We start from the raw sequence: 25,351 nt of genomic DNA, 5'->3' as shown, positions 1-25,351 counted from the left end.
CGCAGGAAGCCTTCTCCCACCATTCCAATTGGAATTAATCACCACTCTAGGAGTTCTCATAATTTCATAACTCACTCTGGGTATTTATCATGCATTTTCATAAAATCATAAATATTTATGCACACAGCTTGGTAAAGGGTCCATATAACCCTTTCTTCTAGTCTGTGGATAAATTTGATCTTGTGTGAACTTTCTAGGTATGTTCCTTGGAAATCTGAAGAAGATAGAAAGTCAGATTTGTCACCAGTTAACCTTAGTTATGGCAGAAATACCCCTTATTGATATGCTATTTGGGATCTTTTGTGTTTCCATACAAATTTTAAAGTTGTTTGCTCTAGTTCTGTGAAAAATACCATTGATCTTTCAATAGAGATTGCATTGAATCTGTAGATTGCCATGGGTAATATGGTCATTTAAAAAATATTGGTTCTTTCAATCCAAGAATATGATATATCTTTCCATGTTTGTGTCGACTTCAATTTCTTTCATCAGTGCCTTATAGCTTTTGGAGTACAAGTCTTTTGCCTCCTTAGGTAGGTTTATTCCTAGGTATTTTATTTTTGATGTGAAAATAAGTGGGATTTTTTGTTTAATTTCTCTTTCTGATAATTCGTCGTTATAGAAATGCAACACATTTCTCTATATTAATTTTGTATCTTGCAACTTTCCCGAAATCATTGATGAGTTCTAGTAGTTTCCTGGTGGCGTCTTTAGAGTTTTCTATGTGTGGCATCATGCCATCTGCAAACAGTGACAGTTTTAGCTCTTCCTTTCCAATTTGGATTCCTTTTATTTCTTTCTCTTTGAAAAGAATAATTTTAAAATATTAAATTTTAATTTAAAGTATACTAGTCAAAATAGGTAAAAAATTTCATATATGAACTAAAATTTACACATTCCGAACAAGAGTATCTCTTACAGTTCACACTGTTTCACTCTTTTAAGTTTTAAATGCATGTAAAAACTTCAAGTTATCATGTAAGATGACAGAATTAAAAGTAATTCAAGTTCTACTTCACTTTTGCAATCTCTGTGTTATCATTGCTTATTTTTAATCTATTGTTTCAAGGCAGGAATACGCACTATCACAGGATTTGGAATTTCAGCTGCCCCTAAAGCAAATCTGAATGGCCTCAAATTATGTAAGCTTACCCTTGAAATAAACACATGGACCTGATCCGCAAGCTTAAAAGGCTGACTATACAGAGAAGAGTTTCTCAGATTCATTGCCACATAGAAGATAGTTTACTGAAACGTAAGTAATAAAAATGTGTTACTTTGAAGATGATGTACATACTTAACACACTTTCACTTCTACCCAATATGGAGTTACAGGTATTGTATTTACCCTCCTACCTAAATCAGTTTGGAAAACTACAATAGAAAAAAAATATATCAAGCAATAGTTTTTAGACACTGGACATCAAACAACGAAAGTTACTGGTAATCCGAGATGAGAAATAAAGAATGTCCTAAAAGTGCCCAGCTTCCTGCCTGTAGACAAAGTTTTCACTCTGCAGTGTTTATTAGAAACAGTAGGACAGAAACTAAAACAATTTTTAAGGGAGTACAGGCATACCTTGAAGATACTGCAGGTTCAGTCCCAGACCACCACAATAAAGCGAACATCGCAGTAAAGCGAGTCACATAAATGGCTTGGTTTCCCAGTGTGTATAAAAGTTATGCTTACATTATACCGTAGTCGACTAAATATGCAATAGCAGTATGTCTAAAAAACCAATGTGCATATCTTAATTAAAATATACTTTATTGCTAATAAATGCTAACTATCATGTGAGCCTTCAGAGAGTCATAATCTTTTGGCCAGTGGAGGGTCTTTCCTCCATGTTGATGGACGCTGAAGGTTGGGGCAGCTGTGGCAGTTTCTTAACATAAAACAATGAAGTTTGCTACATCAATTGACCCTTCCTTTCACAAACAATTTCTCTGTAGCACAAAATGCTATTTGGTAACATTTTGCCCACAATAGAACTTCTTTTAAAATTGGAGTCAGTCTTCTCAAACTCTGCCACTGCTTTATCAGCCAAGTTTATGTCATATTCTACATCCTTTGCTGTCATTTCAACGGTCCTTACAGCATCTTCACCAAGAGTAGAATCCATCTCAAGAAACATTATCTTTGATCATCCACAAGAAGCAAACTTTTACCCATTCAATTTTTATCATGAGATTGTAGCAATTTAGTCACATTTTCAGGGTCTACTTCTAATTCTATCTTTCTTGCTATTTCCAGTGCATCTGCAGTTGCTTCCTCCACTGAAGTCCTGAACCCCTCAAAGTCATCTGTGAGGGTCGGAATCAATGCCTTCCAACCTCTAGATAAAGTAGATATTTTAACCTCTTCTCATGAATCTGAAATATTCTTAATGACATCTACAATGGCGAATCTTTGCAGAAGGATTTCAATTGACTTTGTGCAAATACATCAGAGGAATCACTACCTAAGGCAAGTGTAGTCTTACAAAATGTCTTTCTTTATAACAAGACTTGAAGATCAAAATTACTCCTTGATCCATAGGCTGCAGAATGGATGTTGTGTTAGCAGCCATGGAAACAACATCAATCTCCTTTCACATCTCCCTGAGAGCTCTCAGGTGACCAAATGCATTGTCAATGAGCAGTAATATTTTGAAAGAAATCTTTTTTTCTGAGCAGTAGGTGGCAACAGTGGGTTTAAAATGCTTAGTAAACCATGTTGTAAACAGTTGTATTGTCATCCATGCTTTGTTGTTCAATTTGTAAAGTACAGAGTAGACTTCAAATAATTCTTAAGGGTCCTAAATTTTTCAAAACGGTAAATAAGCATTGGCTTCAACTTCAAGTCACCAGCTGCATTAGCCCCCAACAAGAGAGTCAGCTTTTCCTTCGAAGTGTTGAAGCCAGGCATTGTCTTCTCCTCTCTAGCTATGAAAGTCCTAGATGGCATCTTCTCTCAGTATAAGAATGTTTTATCTACACTGAAAATCTGTTGTTCAGTGGAGACACTTTTATGAAGGATCTGAGCTAGATCTGGAGAACCGGCTGCAGCTTCTACATCAGCACTTGTTGCTTCCCCTTGTACTTTTATGTTGTAGACACAGCTTCTTTCTTTAAATCTCATAAGCCAAGTTCTGCTAGCTTCAAACTTTTCTTCTGCTGCTTCCTTGCTTCTCTCAACCTTCATAGACTTGAAGAGAGTTAGGGCCTTGTTCTAAGAAGGGAATGTTATGGCTGGTCTGATCTTCCATCTGGATCACTAAAACTTTCTTCGTATTAACAATAAATCTATTTTGCTTTCTTAATATTTGTACAATCACTGGAGTAGCATTTTAAATCTTCTTCAACTTTTCCTCCACATTCACAACTTGGTTAATGGTTTAGTGCAAAAGGCCTAGTTTTTAATCTATCTCAGCTTTTGACATGCCTTCATCACTGTGCTTTATCATTTCTAGCTTTTGATTTAAAGTGAGAAACAAACTTTCTTCCACTTGAACACCTAAAGGCCATTGCAGGGTTATTAATTGGCCTATTTTCAATATTGTTGTGTCTTGGGGAATAGGGAGGCCCAAGGAGAGGGAGAGAGATAGGGGACATCTGGGAGGTGAGCAGTCAGAACACACACAACATTTATTAAGTTCACTGTCTTATATGGGCACAGTTTGTGGCACTCCAAAAAACAGTTATAATAGTAATATTATAGATCACCATAGCAAATATAATAATAATGAAAAAGTTTAAAATATTGCAAAAATGACCAAAATGTGACACAGAGACATGAAGTGCACAAATGCTGTTGGAAAACGGTGGCAATAGACAGGCGACACAGGGTTGCAGGAAGGCAAAGTGAGAAAAAACAAGGCATGCCTGTATAATTGACATGCTAAAGGAGGAGGGCAAATAACATCACATAAAATGCTCAATTAAGCCTTAACAAGAAAAAGATAAAGACTTAACTAGAATTAAGCAGAAAATAATGAAGTTGAAACCAATAGAGAAAATCAACAAAATCAAAAGCTGGTTTCTTAAAATTAATAAAATTTAGTAGCCTGTAGCCAAGCCAACCATGAAATAGAGAAGACATCCAGAAGAAACCAAGAATAAAGAGAGATATATACACAGGAAAAAATTAAATTAAAGAAAGGTCATCACTATCAATTCCATGAATATTAAAAAGGCAATAAAGGGATATCATGAATAATTCTATTGCCACAAGATTTGGTAACTTAAAGTTACCAGTTCCTTAAAAGACACATGTGACCAAAATATAAGGATAAATAATCTGAATAGGCCTAGAACTATTAACAAAATTAAATAAAAAATTAATAACTTTCCAAAAAAGACAGAAAAGGCATCTATGTTTTAAAAGAAGCAAAAACTCTCATTTTCAGATAACATGATCTTATACATAGAAAATCATAAGGAACTCATTCAACAGCAAAGTTGCAGGATGCAACATTAATATACATAAATCATTTATATTTCTATATACTAGCTGTGAACAATCCAAAAATGAAATTTAAAAAGCCATTTATTTATAATAGTGTCAAAAATAAATTATGCAGGGATAAATTTAACACAAGATGTGTAAGACTTGTATGTCGAAAATTACAAAACATCTTTGAAAAAAGTTAAAAAAGCTTGTGAATGGTGATTAGATCATGTGGGTGGAGACCTCATGAATGGGGTTAGTGCCTTCATAAAGAGACCCCAAAGAGATCCCTTTCCCCTTCTGTCTCTACTCAATACACCACTACCAAACCAGGAATTTGGATTTTTTCCCCTCATTTTCTTGGATTGAAAAAAAAAAAAAAAGAAAGAAAACCTTAATTCCCTTAAAATCCTTAAAGAAATTAAATCCATAGTTTTAAAAAATACCCATAAAATATTCTTATCCAGGTTTTACAGATGAGTGCCAGCAAAAATTGGGGAACAGGTAGGTCTAATTTTACCTAAACTTTTCCCTAGAAGGATTTTTTTCATTTTCAGCTCATTTACTAAATCCAGTATAACTCATACTCAAACCAGGAAAAGATTGCAAAAGTAAAATTGCAGCCCCATCTCATTTATTAGCACATTGTTTTATGGCCAAACCAGAGAGTCAGGATGGACCCCCTATTCAAAATTTGTTTTGAATGTGAAGATTGATGATGCCCCCACTCACCAAGGGGTATGAAATGATTAATTACTCATATAATGAGGTTTTTGGGAGACAGCAAGTCAGGCTTCCCAAGCTGCTCCAAAAATGAATTGAGGGAATAAGGAAAGGAGACTGGCTTGGGGTTTCACTGTGGCTAGGGAGTGGGGCTGGAGTGACAGTTCTCATGCAGGGGCAAAGGCTTGTGTGGTCTAATCTCCTAGCTGCTCTGGAGGAAGGAGAAGCACCAGGCTTTTTTTTTTTTTTTATCAGTTTACCCAGATGCAGAACAGAGGGAAGCAGGGAGGGATGAGTCTTAAATGCTGTCACAAGTCAGACACCAAACATGAAAAGATAGAGTCAGATACCTTGTTACAATTCACTCCCGACTGACCACCAGGCCATCTCCAGTCTTCGCTGCTGAACCAGATTCTGGTGAGAGTCCATGCTGTGCCTGCAGGGTGGTTTCAAAGCACACATATGAAAACCCTAAGCTAAATTTTAGCAGCAATGCTTACAAAAAGGCAACCAATCATGACCAAATTAGGCTTATTCCAGGAATTCAAAGCTGTTCTAACATCAGATAAATTTATTAATATAATTTATTGTGTTAACCAATAAAAGAATAAAACCAAACAATTATTTAAATAACCATTGAAAGAGACTTTGACAAAATCCAACATTTGTGAAAGCTGTAATCTTCTATTGATTTATAAATAGAAGAGTATTTTCTTAGCATTTTAAACAACATACAGAAAAAAAAATCCTTACAAATACTTAATGGAAAAAATATTCAAAGCATCTCCTTTAAAATCAGGAACAAAATAAGAGTGCACATTATCACCACTCTTATTAAACACTGCACTGGAATTTTTATCTCACACAAGAGAATAAGAAAGATAAATAAAAGATATAAGAATTGAAAGGAAAAGCTGATCATGTTCACAGATAACACTCTTGTCTATTAAAAAAAAACAAACCCCAAGAAACAGCAGGCATACTATGAAAATTAATTAGTGAGCTCAGCAAGGTAACTAAATATAAAATCAATAATCAGTGTTATTCTAGACATCAGTAGCAAACAAAAAGAATATGATAATAAACATAAGCTCAAAAAATATAAGTAACATAAGAATAAATCCAGCAAATATACAAGATCTTTAAGGAGAAAATTATAAAGCTAATTAAAATACATTACAGAAGATTTAAATAACTGAAGAGACATATTGTGTCAATAAACAGAAAGACAACATTGTAAAGTTATGGAATCTCTCCAGCTTTATTGCAGAAGCTAAATTAAGTCCTATCAAAGCCCGATAAGATTTTTAATGGAACTTGACAAGTTCATTCTAAACTTTATTTGTAAGTCCAAAGACTTAAAATAGTCAAGAAACCACTGAAGAAAGAGAAAGAGGGGCCACTGACTTACCATGCTTCAAGACTTATTACAAAGCTATAGTAATTAAGGCAGTGGGATATTGGAATAGAAACAGACACAGCAGGTCAGCGGGAAAAAATCCTCAAAACCCCCAAACAAACTCACATGTGTGGACATCATATACAATGGAGGTGGCCTTGCCCCTCAATGAGACAGTGAATAGGACTGGAACAACTGGCTATCGAATGGGGGATAAAAATAAATTAACCTTAACTCAGACTGTAAAAAAATCAATTCCAGGTGGATTAAAAATAAAACGTATAATTTTTATAACAAAATATCAACTGCTCTGATAATTTCAGAAAGCGGAATGCTTATTAAACAAGGACTAAACTTAAAATCCTTTTACCCCATATCCATCAGTCACTGAAGGGGGACCACTCTGAAAACGGAGCATGAACTCGGATGAGGCAGGTATCAACAGCTGAGTCCATCTTACAAAGAGGCTGGTAGCTAAGGTCAGCCTTGCAGCAATGGACTCAGAGAGAAAGTCCATTCCCGAAAAGGGTAAGAGGGGTATTTATATTACTCAGGATCCATCATAGAAGTGGACAGAGCTGCTACATAAAAGGAAATTCGTTCCTAGTATCCACTATGCTCTGGGGACTGGAATTGTTTTCAGATTTCCATCCCTTCAACATGGCCCCACTATTTGACTTTTCTGCAGCAAAAGCTGGGCCAGACCTGTGACACATATCAATTGCTTGTATCTGCTTCCTCCTCTCCTAACCTTACCCTAGAACTGTCACACTGGCTTCTGGATCCATTTGGAGTCTGTTGAAAGTTGACATTTAGAACTTGGCATATAGGAAGTTTGAGTCTGAATTTTGGCCATCTTGAACTTCAATGTCAATAACCAGCATTACTCTGGTCACGCCCACCAAGCCCTCTCCGCCACCACCTAACCCCCACCCTTGGAATTAACCCAGAGCTGCCCTCTGGAGCCCTGGTTTGTCTTCTATCTTTCTTCTCCCACTCTCTGCAGGATGGGGAGTAAGATGAGAAAATTTACCGAACACAGTGGTGGTTAAGCAAAGATTTATTCTTCTAGAATGAATTTAATTCTCTGGGAGGCTTTTAAAATAAGATTTATTCTTCTCTAAAAAGACAGCTTCCTAAACAGTTATTTACAGATGGCACTTTGATCCTGAGAAGGCATATTAAATTACAAACAAGAAGGTAAGTTCCTAGATGACTTTAGATTTTTGATACTCTTTACATATGAATTTAGAATCAGACTCAAGAAGAGGGGATGGGAATAAGACATTTCACAATAAGCCTATGACAAATCCAAAACTAAGAGACTAGATTTTTTTTCCCTTCTAAACCAAGGAGCCAAGTATGTTAGTGCTAATTTCAAAACCCCTAGGTCTCAAGGACTACGATGTCCCAATTACTTTGTTTGCATTTGCATCAGGGAGTCATGCCTGAACTCAGATCAACTCAGTGGTTCCTGGAAAAATGGCAAAGCTTGAAAAGAGAAAAAAAAAAAATGAAAAGGTGCCACTCAACCTTTAATTGGAAACTATTTTTGTGATCAGAACACAAATTACCAGTTTATCCTTCAGCCCGAGCATCTAGAGAGGCAGATAAGTTCTTCAATTAGTAAAATCAGTCAACAGAGTGAGTTTTGGTCATTGTTGAGCAGACGTGCTCTCAGCCAGGGGCACCGATGGGAAACAGACTGCATCCCATTAAGTCAGGGAGCCACCTTGCTCTTCCCAAAGAGGATTAATTTAGTGAAACAAAGAAGGGAGAGGTATTTGTTCTGCTTGCTCCCCAGTTGTTCTTCTCTAAAGAAAAAACGATGAATGCTTAGAATTTTGAATCAACCACCACATCTAACTCTGTTCTTTTAGCCAATGTTAGCATTAATCCCACCTGAATACCCTGGCATTGTTTTAAGTCTCAGACACAGAAATGAAACAGTGCAAATTTACCTTCTGCCAGATTTTCAGGGTTTGAGTGGCACTAACTTTCTGATTTGGCTAAACACAAAAACATGACTTTTTTTAAGGAAATTGTTTTATATCAATTTCAGTCCCGTGGACTGACATCTGTTAACACAAATTCTGATTGTCATGTTTACATTTCTCCATTCTTCCTGCCTTTTCGTCCTCTCTCCTCAACTGCTAACTTGTTCTGAAATCATCCCACGACTACAGCCAGCCCACAAGAACTATTTCATTTTGTGCCCACACTGGAGTCTCACAGCCCTCAGGATTCACATTTATGTCCCCTGAAGCATCTCCTTTTTCCTGGTGGGTGACATGGACTTCTAAGTCCAAGTTTCTAAATCTTCCATGTTGCCTCATATGATTCTGTGTATTCATCAGGCATCCAATTTTTGTATTAGAAAATTTTTGTTTTCCATGTTCAACTGCAAATTAGTAAATTGAAAAATGAACCAGATCAAATTACTTAACACTTATTCTTCCTGTAAGATTTCATGTTCATGCCCACAAGAGGGGTGAGGATGGAAGCCCTTTCTTCATGTTTAAAATTTGGGGCATAAGTCAAAGAGACCAGATGGTTAAATAACCCAAAATGAAGGGGACATAGTTTCGTAGTTTCAGTGTTGCCAGGAGAAGACCCTGAGACAAGAATCTGAGGGCAAATGGTTCACTTGGGAGATGATACGAGGACTAGGAAAGAAACCAATAAAGTCTGCATTACTAAGTACGTTATCAGTGTAATTAACTGGAACTTAACCCTACTGGGCAGCTCCAGGAGCCAATGTGTAGAGTGGAGTCATCTCACCTACAGAGCGAGGGAGCAGGGGTACTTATACACTGACTCCCTTTGGTCCTGGAGGAAGGGTTGATTTCACACACTTCCATCTTGCCACTGGGCATGGAGAAGGCAGAATCCAATGACAGAGAAAGCCCCGAGGAAAAACGAAAAACAAAACATAGATATACATGCTGGTCTTTAGAAGTCAAACCTGAATGTAAATAAGGGATGTCAGTGAGGCATCAAGTCTGCTAAGTCAGAAGATCAATCTACATAATCTGGACTCTAAAATTAGCCTGCCCAGCTCCCTTGCTTGGCTCTCTGTATGTACAACGCTGTATTGCTGTGGAGAGAGAGAAAGACCTGCACTTAATGTTTCACCAAGGAAAACGCAGTGCAAATTTAAGGTATGAAATGGGATGACAGAAACCACAAAACAGGATGAAATGAGTTTGCCAGCTATGACAGAAAGAATGCCAGGAAGTAAACTAAAAATAAATTTTTGAGCAAATTCTTGAATTCCTCTAAGACAAAGAATAAGAAATGCTTTTTTTCCCCCCTCTAAATCAAATCAAATCTAGGCTTGAGGCCATACTCAAAAACTGAGTGTGAACTTTCAAGTTAGTCACTTTCAATAGTTTACTCTCTCACCTCGGGTTGTACCAAAACCTTAGGACTCACACAACACCAGACAATTAGGGAAGAGGCCTGGTCATGACCCCATCTTGTCTTACAGAAAACTGGTCATTGTCCAAGCCATGCTGGTCCATTTAAAGACACCAGCCTGGAGTCATCTAGTCTTTGTGTCAAACTTTGCCACAGGCACCTTTACCAAAAGTCCCAAATCCTAGGCAAAGTGGTTAGAACACAGTCATTTAAGGAGTCATCATTCAAAAAGGTCTAGGGTACTTAGTCCTGAAAGATCACTGCTCTCTACCACCCCTGGAAACCACCCTCCATCCTCTCAGCCCCCTGGAATCTCACTCTTTTGCCCTGTGGTCAAACCAGGTCTCATTCCCCTCAAAGCACCAACTTTTTCAAATGCTCCAACCCTGTGGGTTCAGACCAGTTGTTCTCAAACTTAAGAGTACTGTGAAAACACAGGTTCTTCTGGTGTTTGGGAAGTAGGTACTCTAAAGAGCACACTGCAAAATCAGTTTGCAGAAACATGATTTGGGGATATCTCCAAATTGGCAACTTCTTTTTTCCCCCAGAAATACTAAAAACTGCTAACTAACTTTGTACCAAAGAAGCCCAGCAATCAAGAAGACAGCACTTTGGCTGCCTTCTCTGCGAGGAAGAGTAAAAGTTCATTAGAAAACGAGGCACCAATTAATTCATTTCTCAAGAACTCACTCTGTTACACGCTTATCGTCATTTTGCCAACCAGAGCTGGAGGGGGAAATGGGAACGCTTACCAGAATTGTCAGTTTTGCTCCGGTGATTTTTCTTTTCGCAGGCAATGCCGACTGAACTGACACAAATGTGCCAAGTTTGCAACATGCAGAGGAGACATTCTCTGTTTTCATAGAACCTGAAATCTACACATTTAATTCTCAGGCAACCGTTAACGACTCGTGCAAATGTGGGAGAACCTTGGTAAAGACGGAAATAGAAATAAATAGCGAGTAATGCAGGATTCAATGCATTTTAATTAGATATGAAGTCCATGCATGTTTTGCAGCAGATTTATTTTCCTAACCTGCTTTAAATGTCCGCAAGTATTAAACCTGAGTTGCATTCCACAAGGCGTCTCCCCTGGACGATTGTGGAAATTGTGCCTGGAGTGTACTGAGGAGCGGAGACAGCAGCGGACTGACCTGCCCGGGGAAACCCCTGCAGGGGCTGGTGCGCAGGCGCACTCAGAGTCGTGTTTGAGTAAATGAAAGGACACCGGAAGTCACAAAGGCGCTCATGATAGCGTCCTCGTGGATTATCTAGGACAGTGTTTTTCAAACATTGACTGCCTGAGAACTACCCCGGGGGCTTGTTGGAACACAGAGTCTGGGCCCCTCCTCCCCCAGAGTTTCTGACTCAGTGGATCTGGGGTGGAGCCTGGACTTCGCATTTCTGACAGGGTCCCTGTTGGTGCATTGCTGCAGGTCGAGGGACCACACTCTGTCATATCCCCCTCATTCGCCATCTCTCCAACTAAAGCATGAGAAAGCAGCTGAGAAACTGGCTGTCCTCACGTCCACATGGCTCATGGAACCACCCCCGGTTTTGGACTGGGGTGAGCTGGGCAGGCTGGTGTCAGACCTGGGTTTCCTGGGAACTGAGCTTTGGTTGGATGGAGATCTTAGTAGCTGTCTCCTCCACGGTTCCATCTGGCTGCCTCACAGGTAAACATTTCAACAAATGACATTTTTTTCAGATGCACAATCTGATGGTGGTCCCCATCCTTCTCACGTATAACCCACCAACTTCATCTGGCTCTTGAGGGCAAAGATGCCTGAATGCCTGGATAATGGACTCTTCGATCTAAATTGGACTGCAATGTGAGTGACAACAAAGCTTTATTTGGTCAAGACCTTGAGGTTTGGGGTTTGTTTTTTAACACAACTAGGATGATTATTCCAACTTGTACGATCTATTGTCTATAGGGGAGATTACAATCAAACTGCCCTACCTCCTTATCATGGCTCACTCTGCAAATGAGAATTTGGGGTTATTTTGAATTATCCCAGAACTCCAGGGATTTAAACTGAGAGACCAATCCTCTGATGACCTCATAATCCTCCACTGTGTCTGTGCCTTAGAGACATATGTCTAAGAGACAAAATTAAAGTAAGTCAGTCACTTCTACACAAAAACCTGCTGGTGGATGTTTATGGCAGCTTCCCTCATTTAAAAAAAAAAAAAAAAGAAACTTGGAAACAACCAAGATATCCTTCAGTGAGTGAATAGATAAATAAGCCATGGTACATTCAGACAATGAAATATTACTCCACACTTAAAAGAAATGAGCTATCAAGCCATTAAAAACTGGGGAAGAAAACTTAAGCATATTTTGCTAAAAGAAGCCATTCTGAAAAGAATACGTACTGTATGACTTCAACTATACAGCATTCTGGACTTTTCCAAAACTATGAACTTTGCAAAACTATGGAGGCAGTAAACGATCAGTGGTTGCCTGGGACTGGGGAGCAGGGCAGAATGAATAGAGCACAGAGGATTTTTAGGGCAGGGCATCTACTCTGTGATACTCTGATGACAGATCCATGTCATTATGCATTTGTCCAAACCTATAGAATGTTCACAAGAGTGAACTGTAATATAAACTATGGACCTTGGGTGATTATGATGTGTCAGTGTAGATTCCTCAGTTACAACTGACAACTGTACCACTCTGGTGGGGGACGTGGATAATCAGGAGGCTGTGCCTGTGTGGAGGCCGGGGATATATCTCTGTACTTTCCCCTTAATTTGACTATGAACCTAAAAATGCTCTAAAAAATAATCTTAATTTTAAAAAAGGACGTGCAGAACACATCACATAGCATGCTCATATTGTACAATTAAACAAAGCAACAAAAAATAAAATAAAATAGTGGATATTGAATTTCCCACCATCCAGATAACATAGTTTCTTGCAGTCAGATTTAATTAATTAAGAAAATTGAGTAATGTAATTTTTTTTGCCCAGCTAAGTGTGTGGAATAAGAATCATTCCAACTAGAAAGAGGAAGATGTAACAAAGAGATCCATTTTTACGTGGGTTTCAGTCCTCACTACCAAAGCCTTTGTTTAACCTTCTCCACTTGTGTCTGCTTTGAAGTTATTCCGTTAGTGCGTGCGTGTGTGTGTGTGTGTTTGTGTGTGTGTGTGAAGGGACCTCCAGAATCCGAATGCACATTTTGAAATGTCTCCCTATGTCTTCTATGTAAGAATATCAACTTAGCTGAGCATAATATTCTTGGGGGAGTCTTTTCCTCATTACTTTGTAACTTGGCAGTTAGATCATGGTCATCTCTCAAAAGCAATTAGCAGGAAGCAGTGCATGCCCTTGGGAATAAAAGAAGATTGGGGATGTACCTAGTCTTACTTGTGTCTCCGTTTCAATCCAACCTTTAGGGAAAAGCCAAATTCTTTTAAATGATAATTAGGTGGAATGGGCTGTGTCCCTGATACTTGCTAAAAGAAAAAACAAAAGGCAAAGGGCATATCTGGACTTGCCGTGGAGAACACTCACTAGTGAATTCTTCTGTAGTCAGTAATTTATGCTTTCCGTGACTGGCTTCTAGAATTTCTCTTTGTGTAACAATAGCCAGAAGAAAACACATTTTAGCCTTTATTAAAAGGAAATATGTGTCCCCTTATCTGAGACTTGTTTTCCTTGCAGAAATATGGACTAAAGGCTACAGAGCACTTCGGGCTTTACACCTAGGAATATTAGAGTAGGTTGATAGCAGGGCATTAACGAGGATCTGCTGCCTGAATGAGCCTCAGGCGTGTATCGTATTCAAGAGTTGTCCTTTTGATTAACTGTTCATGGACTGAGAGACCCTCAAATCTAGGTCTGGGCGTCTTGGAGATGTGTCTGAAGACCTAATGGACAACAAGCCTCCTAGGATTGGAAACCCACCTCTTCCCCGCCACATTCACCAATCACCTTCCTCTGGAGTTGTCAGCATCCTCCCAAGTCTCCTGCTCCTCTGGAAGATTACTAAGTGTAGTGATATCCTGAACAGCACAGATTTTTAAGATCCGTTAGGAACTATTTAGATGATGTATGCATTTCTGGGGTGAAGTGTAAAAGAATTTTGTCTTAACTATTTAAAGTCAAGGTTAACTTTTTACACTACTATCTTATAGTAAGTCTGTACCAACTGCTCAAAGCCATATCCCATGGATCTAAGTCATGGAGGAAAATTTGTATGTTATTCCACCAAATAAATAACTTTTATCACATTCATTTTAAAAGGCAAAAGGGGCTACCACTTGACTTTGTTATTTTTTTCCTTAATGCCTACTGCTTCTATGAAATGTTTCATGATTGATACAGTGATTCATATCTAGATTTGATCTTTTTTCCCCCATCAATTCCATGTGATTGATCTGCCAGTCTTGTGAAAATGCTTTTTGAAAAATCCATGGAGATTATATAAGTTTTTTCCCCAGCTAGCGGTTCCTTATGTTTATTAATCATTGCCTGAAAAGGAACACATATTGTTAGTAGCGAGTATTACAATGGTAATCTTCAATTTGGCTGTTTAAATGTGCTGGCCAAGTGCCCAAGGGATAAAGAGACTATAATAAACAGGTAGCAGGTACTTCAGGAGTTATTGTATTGAACTGCTTCTTTCAAGAGAGACCATTAAATTCACTGTCATTGCCGCAAGCACGGAGGGCTGCATAAACCAAGGTCAAAACCAACTCCATTGTTGTCCAGTGGATTCATCATCGCTCATTATGACCATATTTCATGTTACGTGTGGGCAGGAAAACTGAAGAGCTGTTCTTGTGTTCCCTGGTTGGAAACACTGCTGGGTTTTGCTTGGTACATCTATAAATAGTTGCTGTTTTTCTATTGAATACATTAATGATACTCAGTAAATATATACTTACCATTTAGGGGACGGCCAATATTCTGGCCCCAAGTAAGCACAGCCCAGGCACAGAGTTTGTAGAAGCGTTAGGTTTGAGCGTAGGAAACTGACTCAAGGATACTGGGTGAGTTTAAAAAAAAAAAATGTGATAAAAATTATGTCTTGCTAGCACAACATAGCACTTTTCAGAAGCCGTGACCCACAGCACTCTGAAATCCTGGGTGAAGATTTCTGAAAGTGGGAGACTTATCCTGGACAACCTGGGTCTGACTGTGGAACACTGAAGTTGGACTCCCCCAAGCTTCACTCTCCGAAACCACAACGCGTCAGTCAGGGAAATAAAAGTCACTCCGACAGGAGGGAATTCAGTAGGAGCGCTTTTAAAATTCTGGGAAGGGCTGAAAGAATGAGGAACATAGAAAGCGCTCCACACGCTCCACACGGCGGGAATTTCAAGCAGAAAGCTTAGAAGGGCAGGCGTGGTGCGAATTTCCAACAGCCGCCATCTAGAACATGATTGCATCTGCTTTGTTTATTTAACCAAAATTAGCATTCGGAAGACGTCTGCTGAACAACCCATCACTGCTTTTGGAGGAATTCTTCCTGATAATTTTTGGAGGAGATCTCCTTCTTGCGATTGAGTTACCTGTCCCTTGCAGTTGTCCTACTGTGTTGCAGTTATTTATGTTTATGTCGTTTCCCCAGCTAAGATCCTTGAGGACAGGTTCTGTAACCCCACATACCTATTGAAAAACACGGTTTGTAATAAAAATAATATCTACTGTTTATTCATCACCTAGTCATCAAGCACTGCTCTGTTCTGCCTTATATTTACTCAATCTCATTTAATACCCATGACAACTCTATAAAAAAAAAAATTCCCATTTACAAGTAGGAAACAGACTCTGAGAGAGTCACTATTTAGTAATGTAGTAGCGCTAAGGATTTAAGTCTGGTCTGTCAAGCCCAAAGCCCATGTTCTTCCCATGTCGTGTCAGGACTGCGATGTCAGAGAATGACGGTGTTAAAGTGTGGCCTAAATGTTATCATAAATATCTCCAGTGATGGGGGATCATGTCTCAAATAGCGCATTCAATTATGGGAAACTTTATTTCTCAGAAAGTAGTTTCTTCCAATGAGCCTTACAGGGCGTGATACCCTCCATTTGGGTGTGCTCCAATTTGACCATAGTGTGTAGAAACTGCAAAGAGGGAGGAAACTGTCTTTAGGTAAGCTTTTTGGACAGCCCAGTCTATCCTCTGCACTATTCCAAGGGGCACCAGTCACATAGATTAGCATGTGAATGGCGCCCCCTGGAGTTGTGCAATATAATGGCCCTGACTTACGCCAGAAATGAGAATTTATTAGGCACTTGACAAACATTGACTGCAGATGCTTACATGCTAGTACCAAAGAGGAGGAGAGAAAGTTAAAAAAAAAAAAAATTATTTAATAGTCTGGGAGCTTATGGTATGAAATAAAGACAACTAGTGTACCTACTTCTAGGGTGGTTGTAGGAATTAAATAAGTTGTTACATGTAACAACCTAGAACAATACTTGGCACATAATAAACACCCAATAAGCACTAGTTATTTCATTAATAATAGTTATTGTTTGACACATGAATATTCACAGAAGACACGATGGAGACTAAGACAAGGTCTCTACCTTCAAAGAATGTTTACACATTATTATTCTCCTAAACTTTATTGCCTCTATAAGGAATGGGGTCTCCCTCACTTCCTCCTTCTGAAGTTCAGTGAAATGCTACAACTGTGAAGAATTCTGGTTCTTCATCCAGAGATGAGAATAAGATGTCCTACTCTGGTCCACCATGTTTCAAAGAATCAGGAGAAGAGATATATCTTTCTCAGGAGGCTACTCTGATTATTCGGTATAAACACCTTTCTCAGGGTCATTTCCTCTGAAGCAGTGAAGCAGTGAAGGAGGCAGGGAACTAGGGAATCAAAACTCGGACTCATTGTCTAGAGAATCCTTTAAAAGCTTCAATTTAACCTATGCTTGAGGAGATACTTTTGCTTGAGTGATGGAAAAAGTTATCCTAAGGGAACAGCATGTCCTGCCTGCTTAATCTTGTTTGACCATATTGCTTGAGGGTCTTGCCTGCTTAATCTTGTTTCTGCAAAGTGATCACTCTACCCCAGAGAAGAATGAGTAGAGGAATGAGCACAGAAAGGACAGCCAGTGAGAAGAAGACAAGAAGCCTCAAAGAACAGATAAAGGGACCCAGCCAGGACCCTAGGGGTAGAAGTTCTTACATCAAGCCACTTGAGCTTACAGCTCCACAGCTGGAGCAGCATTTTTCCTTCCCCTTGGGTAAATAAACCAGCTTTTACCCTGCTCTGCTCTGCCCTTCTGCCTCAGCTGTGACTTCTTTCCAGCTGGCAGGCAAGAACCCATCTTTTGGGGGATCCCCATTCTGTGGAGAAGTTTTGCATCCGCTAACAGCGGCACCGTCCCACATTATATCAACCAGGCACATATGACTATTCAATGCAAATTTTCATTATTTAAATTGAAAATCAGCTCCTCTGTTAATAGCCACATGTGGCAAGAGACTACCTGTGGAACAGTGCAGACATAGAACATAGCCATCATCACAGAGAATTCTGTTACCACTCTAAAGTGATAGCAAGTCTCTCACTGTGGGGTGCAGTTACCAAGCTGGATCTCTGAGACATCGGCTCAGGACCACAAACGACTACACACATACCATGAGCTCTCTGGGATCAGGCAGCTTTGGGGATTATGTCACTAAAGACAAATGCTCATAAATGTTTTCTCACAAGCTGATGATTTTCACTGAGCCTGCCAAAGTAGAGGGTCCCACCCTGTTGTCCTTGCTGAATTTACCACCAACACCCAGAGCGGATGGAGTGATAGGAAGGCTAGAAAGCAAACTCAGCTAATTCACAAACTGTACTAACAATGGGAACCAGGGCAAGGATGCAACGAAAAATTGCTGATATCAATTTGGAGTTTGGGACCAAGGACAGCAATTCTGAGTTCCAATACTTTGTGTGACATAGGTGAGGTATTTACCCTCACAGCGCTCCAGTTTTTGTGGTAACAAAAAGCGAGTGTGATCAGTTTTTGGGGAAGTAAAAATAAGCTCCTGTATGTAAAACACTTTTCATAGTGCCCGGCACAAGGCAGGCTTTCCGCAAAAACAGGGAAGGTCACCTTGTGGGCAGCCAGCAGAAACAGGGAAGGTCACCTTGAAATGGAACAGGACCCTGTAGTGTCCTCCCAGGTACAGATCTTTTCAGTGTCCCCCCTTTCTTGTTTGTAGGAAATTGGTTTCATTCAGCCTCCTTCACCTTCACTGACTTCTACAGGGCAGACTCAAACAGTTGCTTATCAGGGGAGAGAGGGAATGCAGAAACAAAGGAGGAACAGGTGAAAAATAATCGTACAGTCCTGGGGAAGGGGGCTGGCTACTCCTCAAGGAAAATGTATGACAGTACCTTTGAGTTCTTCTTCAGGAGCTAAGGTCCCCACCCAAATGAAGGGTGGTGACTGAGCACAAGAGTCCTGGACCACCGCCCTGTTACCTCCCCACCAACCAATCAGAAGAAAGTCTGCACACAGTACAAGATAACAAAGACTCTGATCCCTTCCTCCCTACAAATGGTTCTCCCTTTACAAACTTTCATGGTCCAGCAGAATCTTTCGGAGCTGTTGTTTGGATGCTAGTCCTCCTTCTCCCCAAGTTGCTGGCTTCCTGAATAAAGCAACCTTTCTTTCCCAGCCAACACTTTTCTCTCAAGTATTGCCTTTTGAGTGGTGAGCAGAGGAACCTGAGTTTGGTAACAATCTGAGCCTGTGAGCAAATCATTTCTTTAACCTGCACTTCAGTTTTTATCTGATCTGCCTTGGTTTTTATCTGATGTTCACTTTCCTCAGCTTTGTTGCAAAGATAACATAAGGTGATACATGTGAAAGTAGGTATAAATTTTCAGATAACATAAAAATATGTTTTGCTTGTCCTATCTCTTTAATGAGCTTGATTATTTTCCACGCCTATCTCACATAGATTGTTGGTATATATATATATGAGAGATTTGTGGGAGGAAAAATGAAAAAGAACTACTTCAATGCTATTTTTAATGCTCTACTTCATATGGGAAAACTTCAGATTAATAGAAGCACTTAAATTACCACTTGACAAAAATGAGCGTAAGTCACATTAAGCCAGCATGCTTTGGGGACCTAGAGTGTGCAAAGCAACTCTCCCTTTCTCTCAAGAGATTAGAAGTTTTTCCAGAAACAAAGGAAGTCATTAATCCTTGGTCAGCAGTATTTTGCATGTGTTAAGACAGCAAATTCAGTTTGACATTTTCTATTTATTTTTCTAGCTGACTTAGAGAGCTCGTGGATGATTTGAAAAATTGTTCTGAAGCGGCACCTGACCCATTTACTGCTGCAAGTAGGGTTATCAGGGAAACCAGAGAAATGCCACAAGTCAGGGAGACATCATCTTAAAGTTTTGCTCTTTCTATTTTAAAGAAATAGAACTTGAATAAACCCTGAATAAAATTAAAATGTCATATTGCCAGTCACACGTCAATGTTAATTCTCTGGTTTTCTATGAGTCCACTGGCTGACTTTATTCATCTCTTGTTCTTGCCACTGAGGGAAGAGGGATAAATAAAAAAAAATGATATTCTTTTAAAATGAAGAAGTGAAGAAAAGTGTCAAAATCTAGGTCTTGGCCTTTATTACCAACTCCGAAACTTTATTCCAGTGGAGAAAATAATTGCAAAGATTGAAAGTAACACAGAAATGACCATTTGATTCAAAAAGTGCCACTTACTGTTCCATTAAAAGCCATAACATTTACTATGAACCACATAATCAGGTGTAGTTATTCACCTTCATTAATAGCAGTTGTCTGAATTATATTGACATTTGAAAGGAGTAGGCTGTCAGGAATGCCAAAATCTTCCAGGTCAATGTCCAGGGAATTTTATTACAGCTACTTTCCCCTGGTCTCCCCTAAAACAGGGGATTCAGTTAGAGAAAGTAGCCTCCATTTAGATGTTCATAGCTTTCTTCATTAACAAATTCTCAATGGTCCCCGTGGGTAATCTTGTCAACCTTTGGGAACTCAGCCTTCCATACCTCAGACTTTACTGGTCCCATATGTGAGTCCTTGCCTAGTGTGAACTATCTCAGTTCATTCATTCATTCATTCATCCATCCACCATTTATTCATCCATTTATCCATACTTTCATTATTCATTTTCTTCTAACGTGTATCAGGAGGTGCTGGGAGTAAAACAAAGCCATATCCTAATATTGGTCCTCTCTGCTTGCCCTTGCTTGCCCTCATCTCTAGGATTTATCCTAGACAATTGAAAAAGTTCACCTCCAGAGGTGAATTTTGATTGGGAAAGCTAGTCTTCATGATAGTTTTTTAAATTGCCTGTTGATTTCCTAGCACATGCCATATAGTTCCTGTTGTAAATGTCTTTTCTCTCCAAGTCTCCAATTTTAATCATGAAAGATGCCTGTGTCCTCCATGTACAAAGAAAAGATAGGATTTCCACAAGGACTTCCATGTCTCCTTTTCTTAACTCATGCACAGAAATGCCATGAATAAAAGAAAGGAAAGAAGGAAGGAAGGAAAGAATGAAGGAAGGAAGGAAGGAAAAAGAAAAGAAAAGAAAAAAAGAAAAGAAGAAAAGAACGGAAGAAAGGAAGGAAGGAAGAAAAGAGAGGGAGAAAGAAAGAGAAAAAAGAAAAGGAAGGAAGGAAGGAAGAAAAAGAAAGAAAGAAAGAAAGAAAGAAATCCCTCCTCCCTCCTGCCTCTGGATCGCCGGCCCCTTCCTCCTCCCTCCCTCCCCCTCCCTATCCTCCTCCTTTCCTGCCTCTTCGCCCCGTCCTTGAGAACCATCCCGCACCTTGTTGCTGTTAGTTTTCCTGGAGCCATCTCTTGGATCGAGAGTAATGTAAAAAATTCCTCTGAAACCCAGGACTACACATTAGCATTCCTAGAAAAGCCACAGTGCCAAACCCAGTGCTATAAACTAGAAACCCAACAGGTAATGTTGCATAAAATTAATCAAAGGGAAACCTTTGCTCAAGATTCAGTAAGTCCCCCCACAAAGCAAGCAGGTATTTGCAGTGAGAAGAGACATTAGGATTGAGTTTCAAGAGCAGAGGCTCAAGGCAGACTTGTGCATAGCTCAGAGCTCAGAACCAGGATTAAAAAGAGAAAAACTGTAAGAAGTCAGATCCTAGATAGGAAGAAGAAACTTTGAACACATCCAGTTTTTCAGCAATGAATCTTGCTCATCAGGAATACTTCTCTAATTGCCACAAATCCAAACCCCAAAGCACTGTTCTTAACCTTGGTGATGGCAGTGAGATGTATTCAACTATAAAAGACAGAACACCTGACAGCTGTCTTTAACATTTGTCTCTTCCTCCTCACCAACCTACCAACATATCCAAACCATCACCAAGACCAGCAAATACCTCCTCTTGGATATCTCCCCCAGTCTGTCCTCAAGGCTCCATTCATGCTCCTAACCCCCTAGTTCAAGCTATCATCATTCCTTGCCCAGATCACCCTAATAATCTCCCATCTTGTCTTCCCCCTTCCACTCTTCCTTTTCTTCAATCTATCTTCCCACAATATCCACAGTCATCCTAAATAAAGATCTCATAATAGCCTTTCTCTGCTTAATGCCTTTCTGTGACTTCTTAGTGCTGCCTTTGGGAAATTTCAATCTAATTTTATCTAACAAGCTCAACATGAGCCCACCCCTCTTTCTTACCCTGGTTCCATAATGCTGCCGTGTCTGCCTTCCACTGCTTTCCAAATACTGGCCTTCCTTCAGTTACCTAAACATGCCATGCTTTTCTCATGCCGGGAACTACACACTGTTGGTTTAGAGATTAGACCAGCTGCCTGCTAATCTCTTACTCGTCTCTGTGTATGAGTGTGTTGGAATGAGATAGCCAAAAGCAGAAGGCTCCAGCTACCATCTGATTCTAAAGAAAACAGCATTTCCGGGGGCTACAGTATCCCTTGTATCATGATCTCCATAGCACTTGGAAAATTTGACATTTCTCTTTTGGGTCCCACCACTCTTTCCTTTCCTCACCTCTGTTTTCATCCTTCTTAAAACCACCACCACCATCAAAGTCCACTGGATGCAAAGTTTACCCCACCTATGCCAGTCCTACCTGGGTACCTCAGGCTTTTGCTCTAGTCCTTTCTTCCACAGCCTTCATCCCCAAGTTCCTTTCTCCCCCCATTCGTCTGATCCCTGCTATCTATTCCCACAGTAAGTTGGTGAAGTACAAAGAACATGGAGAATGGTAAAAGCAGGGTTCTTGAGCCTGAGACACTGAGCTGATACTCCAGCTCTCCTACGTGCAGGTCCTCTGATACCAGATACATCGCTCTTTCCTCATTCCCTATGCTTCATTATAACGAAACATTTTCAGCTGCCCTACAGCATCTCTACCTCTCCAGGGCCTTCCGTGTGTTTTTTTCCACACCCGGGCTCACTCTTCCCACTGCTCCCCTTCCTGCCTTACTCTTACTTGGATGATCCCTCCCCAAGGAGGTCTTCCCTTAGCCCCTGAGTCTATGTTTGCTGCCCTTGTCTGTGACCCCTTGCCATCCTCCACTTCCCTCATAAGTGCACTTAACATCCACAGTAATTATCAACGTTAAAATTCACTTTCCCTCACTAGCTCTCAACTCCAAGGAGGCAGGAGAGGAAACATCTTGTCCACAACTGTATTCTCCAGGGCTTGGCACCATGCCGGAATAAGCAGTCGATGTATGTTGAATGAATAAAAATGCTGAAGGGACACTCTCTTCACTCACCTCTAAACTCCACAAAGTGGTTGTGGAGATTTATTTATTGCATTTTTAAATTTTATTGCATCTGCCAAATGTGGTGCCTAGGACAACATAGCTATTTAGTTTTGTCTAGCAAATAGTAGAGTTTCAATAAATACATTTATTCACTCACCCACAGGTATTTATGGCTACTATTGGATAAATTTATTATTCTCTGTAGAATAATGCATTTGAAGTTTACATGTACCTTTCTGGAAATACAAAGTCTTAATTCATTGGATAGACTTAAGGTATCATGGCAGGCAATCAGTTTAACATCTGGGCAGGGGAGTCTTTCTGACCCTTAAATCACAGCACAGTGGATAGACCCCACTTCCTGTCTATATGGGGGTTAAACTTTGCCAGGAGGATCCCCTGAAGTTATTAAAGTCAGGGTCGAGCTGCCTGGTGTGACTGACAGAGTTCCTGGGGAGGCTTCTGGTACACCTGCAGCACCAATTTGAATGACACCTGGAGCAGGGCAGAGGGAAGCAATGAGAAGTCAGCGGTAGCCCATAGTTCAGTGAACAGTAGAAATCTACCAGGTAAATGGATGCTAATTTCTACCACTACTGGGTCCCCTTGACTTGTGTGTTTCCACTTGCTCCTTTACTTCCTGGTCCGTCCTGGCATCATCAGGCTCCCTCCTCTACATTAGTCTGGTCCTCCAGGCTGACTGTCTGCCTTAAAGTGCCTGATCTCGGCCAGAAGCAGTGGCAGTGACGAAGAGAAGCAGACTGCGTCAGCAAGCTTCAGTTCCCACAAAGAGCTGACGGCTTCGTTTGTGGTCCATTGCCTCTCTGGCTTCTTCCGTCTGCTTTTCCCACCAGCTGTTCTCTTCTCCTCTCCTTTGCACCCAAGTCTCCCATCACTTGTCTTTCATCCTTCCCCCTCTGCTAATCCTGTTTCCTCCATTACTTTCCTTCGATCTTTCTCTGCGACACTCATTTTCACTTCAATTGCTACATGGGAAACACACTGAACAAAAAATTAAAAAGATAAATCTAGCAACAATAAAGAGTATAAAACTATACTTTTTCCCCCTAAGTATACCTTTCCTTCTAGGAATCAGAAAAAGTTCACCTGAGTTCTATCCATTTAAAATTAGCATAGCAACACAACTTCATTGCCTAAAGGTGTAGACCTACTATTCTAAGAAATACATCTTAACTGATTTCAGAACTGGGACCATATTTTTTTTTAAATAAAGCAAATACCATCTAACTGGAATAATTCCTCACCCTTTCATGAATTAAAGGAAAAGAAACCTTGATCTGCCTCAACTGTTAGATTCTCCTGTAAATGGCTCAGAAACCAGAGAATTACAACCAACCCTACAGAATGAGTCCACATTGATTCCTGCCCTTCCATCCCACATATGTGAGTCTCAGAAAGATCCACTGGGCTACCGGCCAGAGGAGGCTTGGTGCCAGGGTTTGAAGGCTACTGACCAAGCTTGGGTAAAATGAGTATTTATATAAAATAGAAAGAAATGAAGTAAACAGAAAGAAAAGCTAACCCGGTGGTTCTCAAAGGGTGATCCCTGGACCAGGAGCCTCAGAATTCAATCCTTGGAAACACTTTAGAAATGCAAATTCTAGGCTCCCACTCCAGACCTGCTGAATCAGAAGCTGGTTCTGTGGCCAAATTGACTCTTGGTCTATAGGAATCAGACTTGGCTTGAGGTGCAGATGGGATTGAAAATAAAGCTGAACAAATAATCATGGCTTAGCAATGACAAGGGAAGAGGAGGTCCATGCAAGGGAAGGTCTTTTCCCTCTTTATTTGGGGCCTGACTTCTTACACCTCTACTCTGGTCCGTGGTTTCATATAGGTGATTGCTTCACTATCATTTTTAATTCATAGTGATATATTTAGTCACAAATTTTCTCTACTCTAGGGAAACAATTGTCTGGTAAGTTTCTTACTCTTTCATTTATATTTCCTCTGTTTGTCTTGTAGCATCATTGCATACCCTCTACACGAATCCTTTTTACTATTATTTGTCTTTGATGAAGTGAATTCCTCCTGGACCACTGGATGGAAGTTCTTTTTTTTTTTCAACAATTTTTTTTTATTTTTATTATTATTTTTAATGGAGGTACTGGGGATTGAACCCATGACCTCGTGCATGCTAAGCATGCAATCTAGCACTGAGCTATACCCTCCCCTCTGGATGGAGGTTCTTGTCAGAGAAGAACTAAGGTCAATATTCCATCTTAGCAATAATTTTTCTTACGACCAAGATTTGGGTGTGAGTGCTTCAATATTTATTTCTTGCCGCTGGGAGAGATGAACACTTGCAGAGTGGATCACAGGTTAGGCTCTCTCCCCTCCTAGCAGTCTCTCCAATGGTTTGCTGCAAAGATGACTTGTGTATTTGCATCGCCTCCTAAACCTAGCTTCCTGCTTCTTGTGACTCAAGTGAAACTGAATCCAGGGAAGGTCCTAGGTTAATCTTCCCATGTACTTATAACGTGTAACAGAGGATTATTGGCTTTGAACATCAGATATGCCACTACTTAGAGGAACAGATACATGCCAATGTTGCCTAGGTTAAGAGCCACAGCCATCCTCTCTAGCACATTCTGACAGCTTTTCCCCCTTTAAT

General features: G+C 40.0%; 1 long non-coding RNA gene across 1 annotated transcript; it reads right to left on the bottom strand.

Annotated features, from left to right (window-relative positions):
• Positions 1 to 377: 377 nt before the first annotated feature.
• LOC116666373 lies at positions 378 to 23,732 on the bottom strand. The gene is made up of 4 exons (XR_004323200.1): positions 23,720 to 23,732; positions 17,478 to 17,485; positions 3,346 to 3,350; positions 378 to 502 (listed from the first exon to the last, which is right to left on the bottom strand). It is a non-coding gene; the product is annotated as an uncharacterized LOC116666373 (long non-coding RNA).
• Positions 23,733 to 25,351: the final 1,619 nt, after the last annotated feature.

The sequence above is a fragment of the Camelus ferus genome, chromosome 1 (assembly GCF_009834535.1).
Source record: "Camelus ferus isolate YT-003-E chromosome 1, BCGSAC_Cfer_1.0, whole genome shotgun sequence".
Taxonomy (NCBI): domain Eukaryota; kingdom Metazoa; phylum Chordata; class Mammalia; order Artiodactyla; family Camelidae; genus Camelus; species Camelus ferus.
Note: the sequence above shows the minus strand (reverse complement) of the source record. Positions and strands in the feature narration are given on the sequence as shown.